The sequence below is a fragment of the Heterocephalus glaber genome, unplaced genomic scaffold, assembly GCF_053883595.1.
Source record: "Heterocephalus glaber isolate CG9 unplaced genomic scaffold, H.glaber_assembly_v1.0 deba00001462, whole genome shotgun sequence".
Taxonomy (NCBI): Eukaryota; Metazoa; Chordata; class Mammalia; order Rodentia; family Bathyergidae; genus Heterocephalus; species Heterocephalus glaber.
In genome coordinates, this window is record NW_028258309.1 from 338,690 (window position 1) to 346,342 (window position 7,653).

Genomic DNA, 7,653 nt, shown 5'->3' on the forward strand with positions numbered 1-7,653 from the left:
GTGATAGCAGCTAGAGGCTCATGAGCAGGAGGTGGTCAGATCATTCAGCTGAATTTAGGACACCTCTTCAAGGTCCCCAGGTCATGCCCTTGAATTGATATGTATTCTAGTTCTGCAGACATCCTGATTTTTTAAAAATGTTCATTCTACTATATGAGGCATTATCTCAACTAAGTTTCTCAGTTTCCATGGTTCCATTTCATTTATTTATGTTTGCATGGTTCAGAATGAAGTATTGCATATAACTGGTATTTGAATAAATATGTTCCAGTTGTTTATCTGTCTTTACTATTCAAAATGATATCACAGATTCAGCTTTTTCATATGTAAGAAATAAATTCAGATCAACATTATCATGCAGTTATTTGTTTAAAAATTACTGAGTTATTATGGTTTTGATCTAAAATGAGTCCTAATTTCTCATGTTTGGAGCTGGGGCATGGCAGATCACTGGGGTTATGACTTGAAAGGGTGCATTCTCATCTCTGACTCCTTTTCCTCTCTTTGCTTCATGGCTTCTACTAGTTGGGCACCTATATTCTGTCCTACCAAACTGCCATCCTGTTCTTGACTTGGCGTCAACAGAGTGTGGACTGAATCCACGAGTCTAAATAAACCTCAGTTCTTTTGATGTGTGGTTCTTGTGTATTTTATACCATGACAAGAAAGTGGCTAAAACAGATATTGGTATCAGAGAAGAGGGATCATTTCTGTGACTGTATCTGACCATGTGATACAGAAGCCTAGAGTCCTAGTTTCCAAGGGGAGTTTGAAAAGTTTTGGAGATGCCTGGTAGACCTAGCATGTTGTAAGTTGAGTTTGATGGGAGATTCTCATCAGATATATGAAGGCCAGCATGCTGCTAGAAAAGCCAAGTTTCAGGAGGCCAGGCTAAGGAGATTTTGGTTAGGAAAAAGGATGCAATTGCCAGTTGGACTCCAGGCCATGTGTTACGCTCTGGCAGAAAAATTGGCTACACTTTGCTTATATCTGGAGACTTAGTTGGAGACAGAGATTAATTTGCAGTAGACTAATTAATCTAACTGAAGAAATGTTGAGTTGGCCCAGCATTCAGGCTGTGGCATAGGGTACTTCTGGCTGCTTTTAGCCAAATCTCCAGTGAAAATCAGGAGTAAATGGCAGAACTACACTGTTTGAATCATTTTCAGTTTTGCTCGAAAGGAAGTTCCTGAAAAGTTGGGGGCAAAGTAAAGCAAGAATTTTGAAAATAATCTGCATTAAAAAGAAGCCAAGTAATTTGTATCAGGACTGTAGGAAACATGGCTTAGAGCATTTTAGGAATAAGCAAAACCCCATCTTTACAGATTACAAGTGTGAAACTGTAACATTTCACTACTGAAGTGTATCCCCTGGCCTCCTACTTGGGAAGGGCACCTAGGGAGTTGGTTCTCTGGATTCTTTTCACAGTGCTTAGCTGCTGAGACCCTTAAAGGCTCCATGCATGGTCCAAGGTGGGCTGGCTTCTGCTATAACTGACAGCAGACCTTGGCATCATTGATATGGTGCTGGTTATATAGGTATCCAAATGCAAGAGCTATGGGGTCATGGAGGCTTCCACCCAGATTTCAGAAGAAGGCCTGAGAGGCCAGGCAGTGTGCAGGCACCCTCAGAGGGCAGTGTGCGAGGCTATAAAACTGAAAGCAATAGTGCAGCGAAGAGGCCAGGAAATTGGAGACCTCAGGAATGAGTAATATCTGTTGAAGAAAGCCATGGGTGTGTACTGAGGCACTCCAAGAAAGAGACCTTGTAGGCTACTGGCAATATCAGAAAGTCAGGGCTCCCCAAGCACTCTGGAGCTTACATCTCGAAACAGCCTGGCCCAGGTGCTGGACACAGAACTAAAGGATTTAAGGTTTTCCCTCCTGGGTTTTAGTCTTACTTTGGTGTGATTATAGCCTGTTTCTTTCTTTCCTTCCTTTTGGAATGGGAATGTTTACCATGTACATTATATATCATGAGCATTTAACTATTTTGTGTTACACAGGTTCATTACTAAGCCTTTACTTTGAGTAGGAGAGGAGAGTTTGGAGTTTGCCTTTGCTGTAACAGTTAAGACTTTTGAAGTCTTAGAGATGGCCTAAATTCACTATTTATAATGAGATGGATGTCAGCCTTTGAGGTCCTGGGGCAGAATGGTATGTTTTGGGTATAATTTCAAATTTACATAAATTATCATAAAAATGATAGTACAATGAATCTCAGATGCCACTAACTAGACTCACTTATTATTAATATTGCATCTGCTTATACTCTACCACTTCTCCCTCTCTATTTCCCATATCTGTTTAAAATCTTATGACAATTTCTTCTAAGTATTCCACCATGTATTTCCTAACAATGTAAATAACATTTCTTCTATAGTTGAAGAGCAGTTATCAACTTTAGAAAACATAGTATCAACATGACACAATTTAACAAGGGTTTTGAGTGGACAAAGAGGACACAGATGGAGAACATTCAGGAACAGTGAAACAATTCCCTAAAAAGGGAAGTTGTGAGCAGAGACCACATGATGTGAGAGTCTGAGGAACAATAGTCCCATAAGACCCTAAATGTCTGATGAGCAGAGAGAAGGAAATGAACTCATGAGTACATGCATTCCCTATTTTACCATGTCATGAAAGGGAGGTCTCACACTGCACATTTTCTTCAGAGCTTCTGTGACATCCTTGTTCCTAAGACTGTAGATTAAGGGGTTCAGTACAGGAATGAGTATTGTGTAGAACACAGACACCACCATGTCCTTCTCGGGGGTGTAATAGGAGCTGGAAAGCACGTAAGTGTAGATGGCAGCCCCATAGAAAAGAAGCATCATGGTCATGTGGGAGGAGCAGGTGGCCAGCACCTTGTTCTGGCCCTCTGCTGAGTTCATCCTGGGCACAGTGAGGAGGATGCAGGTGTAGGAGCTTGAGATGACTGTCACAGGGACGAGGAGCATGAGGGCATAGCACAGGTACATGAGTGTCTCGTAGAGTGAGGTTTCTGAGCATGAGAGCTTCATCACAGCAGGGACTTCACAGAAGAAGTGATGGATCTCCCCAGAGCAGCAGAAGGGGAAGGTCATGGTCACAGTGGTCAGCAAGAAGCTGTTCACCAACCCCAGGAACCAGCAGCCAGATGCCAGGAGGAGACATAGTCTGTGGTTCATCAGGATGGGGTAATGCAGGGGATGGCAGATGGCCACATAGTGGTCATAGGACATGGCTGCAAGAAGAAAAACCTCTGAACCAGCTAGTGTCAAGTAGAGGAACATCTGCATCCCACATTCAGTAGCTGAGATCCTGCTCTCACCCACAACCTGGTCCATGAGCATCTTGGGCACAGTGGTGGAAATGTACACCATGTCCATGAGGGACAATTGTGTGATGAAAAAGTACATGGGGGTGTGGAGGTGGGTGTCAGTGAGTATCAGAAGGATCAGGAGTGAATTTCCTGACAAGGCCATCAGGAACATCACAAAGAGGACCAGGCACAGCAGAGCTGGGTGTCTGGACTGACAGAAGAGCCCTACCAGGATGAAATCCACCCATGCAGTGCAGTTGGATGTCTAGGTGGGGTTGTCCATGGGGTTCCACCTGGACCAGGAAGAGAAGTTGGGGGTTAATGTAATGTGACCCTCTCAAGGATTGTTTGGTGAGCATCCTGCAGGCATACGCATGAATCTGACTGCACAACCAAAGGCAGCCCCACAGGCCTGGGGGCCTGATGGATATACATGCAATACCTGTGTCTCAACAAGTGAAAAGAAGCTAAGAGCTCACCACCATTATTCAAATTAATTGGAAACTGATAGTGAGGTTCCACACATCAAGGTTATGAACTTCTTGATGACACTAGTTTATCAACACATACAGAATGTTTACCAAATCATTGCTCTCTATTAACATAAACAGCAAAATCTTTGCCAATAAGAGAAATCAAATTCCTTATTGTTTGAGTTTTCATTATTGAAGTATGAAACAAATCCAATTGTTCTTTTTTTAAGATTAGGTATTAAAATGCACTGATGTATATTCTAAATATGACATATTTAAAATAACTGAAATATAACTGTTTGTGAAATTCACACTGAACCTTTGAACTCTTTCTGTCTATAGGACCAGGCCATTCCATGAGGACCTGTGTTTGTGTGGAATGATGCTCACATTCCCACGAGCAGACTGAGATGTTCACACAGGACTGGAACGTGGAGACCTGAAGGTCATGGGACAAGGGTCCCAGACTCTGGCCAGATGTCAGCCACAGCTCCAGCTGGACCCTATCTCCTCCCATCTTCCATTCACTCTTCCTTAAAGGAAAGAGAATAATATTTGAATTCAGGCATAGTGATGATTAGGTGAGGCCAAGTAAGGAAAGCTCTCTGATAAGTGCTACTCACAAATGAATAAACATGGGTGCTTTGGTTTAAAATCTGCACTATATATTCTGCAGAGGTGATCTTAGAAATGGCTGTTACTACTCTTATATTATGAGAAACATTACTCCAGTTCTTTATCTTCATATCTCTTTATATATTCAACATTTGGTATTCATAGTACTGTAAGAAAAATCCAAATAAATAAGTCAAACATGCAACTTATCTTTAAAAAGGAATTTGGATTTGATAACTTTTCTGTTTCTATATATTTGCTTATTTTATATAAAAATATAAATTTATTGATATAGACATATTTATATGAGACTGTGTAGTGTATATAAACAAATGTATCAGATATGCATTAGTGTAACCCTGATTAAATAGAGCTTCATGGAGAATCCCTTTTTTGGTCTATGATATCTATTCTCCTCCAAGTTCATCTCCATAAAGTTCTTAGCATTTGCATTAAATCTCAGAATGAAAGAAATAGAATTTAGGGGATCGGTGGTATTTACCAGACAAGACTTTGGCTGGTTTGCAATCACTGTGGGGTTCACTAACTGCCTTAATTAATTTTTCTTGAAAAATGGAGAGCAGAGAGAAAAACTAAGCAATACTGAAATGTTCCAGCTGCCTGATCCTCCTCTGGCTTGATGCTCACCATCTGTCTCAAAGTTAGATGGTGAAAACACATCAAGGGGATGTTAAATGTGATTGCACTTCAGGAAGTCACTTAGTACATTGACATAAATATTATATAAATGAGACAAAAACATTTCCAACTTTCTATTTCTAACATGTTAAATATTAAATGTTGAAAATTCTTACCAACTGGTGGAAACAAATATATCCTCTTACTGGAAAGACTTTAGCAGTGGTTAAGATGTATGATTGTTGCAAAACTTTACAGCTTTCAAATACATTTTGTGTCCCTGTGATAATTCAAAAAAATAACTCAGATATTCAGCTCACTAACAGCATCATGTTCTGAGGTGATGATGCAGTAGATGACACACTGATGCTCTGATATAAGTAACCAAAAACCTGAGACACATTGAGATAGATAAGAAGACAGAGGATAGATAGGTAGGTAGGTAGGTAGGTAGATAGATAGACAGGAAGACAGATAGATGGTAGATAATAGATGTCAAGTTCAAAGAGTGGTTCACTGTCACCTTACAGAACCATTACTAATCTCCACAGTTAACCGTGCCCTAAGCTGTGTAGTTTAAACTCAAGGAGTTGGACAGAGAAGAATGAACAGTCCATGTGTATGACAGAGATTCAGTGTCCCCTGAATTCAATCAATACGTCAAAGACACCACCACTGATCAGTACTGTGGTAAGGTTTATGTCTAGGTCTAATTATTTATATCTCTATCTTTCACTCTTTATCACTGGTTATATTTCAGTGTTGAATTTGATTGTAATGTATTTATTTGTTTTTTACTCTAACTGCTAACAGCTGTGTCATGGAATGAAAAGACCATGATGTGTGCAGCAAAGCTCTTCTAATGTGCAGGGCAACACCAGCTCTACTGCAGTCTCCTCGGTGCCTTCTGCATGTCCTTGTTTCTCAGACTGTAGATGAGAGGATTCACAGAGGAAGGCACCACAGTGTAGAAGACAGAAACTAGTAAATCAAAGGATGACAGAGACTTGGGCAGGGGGTGTAAATAGACAAAACACCCAGAAGACAGAAACAGATTCACCACCACCAGGTGAGGCAGGCACATGGAGAATGCTTTGGAGCAGCCTTCTGGGGAGGGCATCTTCAGAATGGTGGAGAAGATGTGGAAGTAAGAAACATCAATGAACACAAAGCAGCCAATGTCCAACAGGAGGCTGAGCCCAATGACTACCAACTCCCTGATGTTATAGAAACAGGCAAGAGAGAGCACCTGCAGGATGTCACAGAAGAACTGGTGGACCTCAAGAGATCCACACATGGGCACAGAGAAGGTGAAAGCTGTGTGCAGAACTGCATTGAGGCCTCCACTGACCCATGAGTATGCTGCCATCTGCTCACAGGCTTGGTGGCCCATGATGGTCCCATATCGGAGTGGGTGGCATCCGGCTACATAGCAGTCATAGGACATGACTGTGAGGAGAGCCACCTCTTTAGTGGCTAAGAAGAAGAGGAAGAAAACCTGGGCTCACACCCAAGGAAGGAGATGAGGTTGAGGTTCATCAGAGAGTTCTCGATGGACTTGAGCACAGTGATGGAAATGAGGCACAGGTCCAGGAATGACAAATTCTTCAGGAAGAAGTAAATGGGGCTGTGAAGGTGGGGGTCCTTGGTGGTGAGTGTGATGACGAGAAGATTGACCAGCAGGGCCTCCAGGTAAATCCCCAGGAAGAGCACAGCATGTAGGATCTGGAGCTCCCAGACGTGAGAGAACCCACTGAGGAAGAACGTGCTCCCTGACGTGGCATTGTCCATTTCTCCAGCACTTTACTCCAGTCTGTAAAAATAAAGCAAGTGATGTGAGCCTCGACCAAAGTCCAGCCTGCTCTGTTTCCTTCATTTCTCTTTCTCTGACTCACATTTGCATCTTTCAGAAATTTGAGATCAGAGGGAATGCCAGGAAGCCCCCATGGAGGCCACTTAACCAGAGCAGACACCCTGCAAGTGAGACTGGGCAGGGCCTCCAGGCAGAATTGTGTGCCTTAGGAGTTTATCTAAATTGAAGTCTATGTTCTGTAACTGACTCAACTGAATCATACATACATACATACATACATACATACATACATACATACTTTGTATTAAAATACATGCTCAGAAGAAAATTCATGTTTTTGGAGCTAGGAGTCCTAAGTCCAATTTTCCACTGAACCATTTATTAACTTTGTGACTTTGATTAAATTATCTGAGTAACAGTTTAGTTAACTTATATTCAGTGCTTCTGCATCTCTTGATTATTCTAGTTTAGTTGGTTAATTCATTTAAAATACTATAGCTAACATGACTGAAGGGGTAGCTCATCGTTAGAGCACCTGTTTGGCATCTGGAATCCCCTTGGTTTGATCCTCAGCACCTAAGATTGTCTGATTTCCAAAGGCCTTTAGTAAATATTCCACTTCCTTCCTTAAGGCAATGTCAGGGAAAACTGTGAAAAACTTTGAAAATGAACAAACAATAGCAAAAATAAATTAGAGTGAATGTCGTATATAATTGCTTTTTTTGTCTTTGAAGTATTTTACAATTCTATAAACTGTAGGAAACTGCTAATAATGCAAATTATTTCTGTCAGAGAAATGCAAATGAGTTA

The 7,653-nt window shown here is 41.3% G+C and overlaps 2 pseudogenes; both read right to left on the reverse strand.

Annotated features, from left to right (window-relative positions):
• Nucleotides 1-2,623: 2,623 nt before the first annotated feature.
• On the reverse strand, nucleotides 2,624-3,586 carry LOC101716506 (olfactory receptor 2T29-like; annotated as a pseudogene).
• A 2,327-nt stretch (nucleotides 3,587-5,913) lies between these two features.
• LOC106008354 (olfactory receptor 14A16-like) lies at nucleotides 5,914-6,821 on the reverse strand (annotated as a pseudogene).
• Nucleotides 6,822-7,653: the final 832 nt, after the last annotated feature.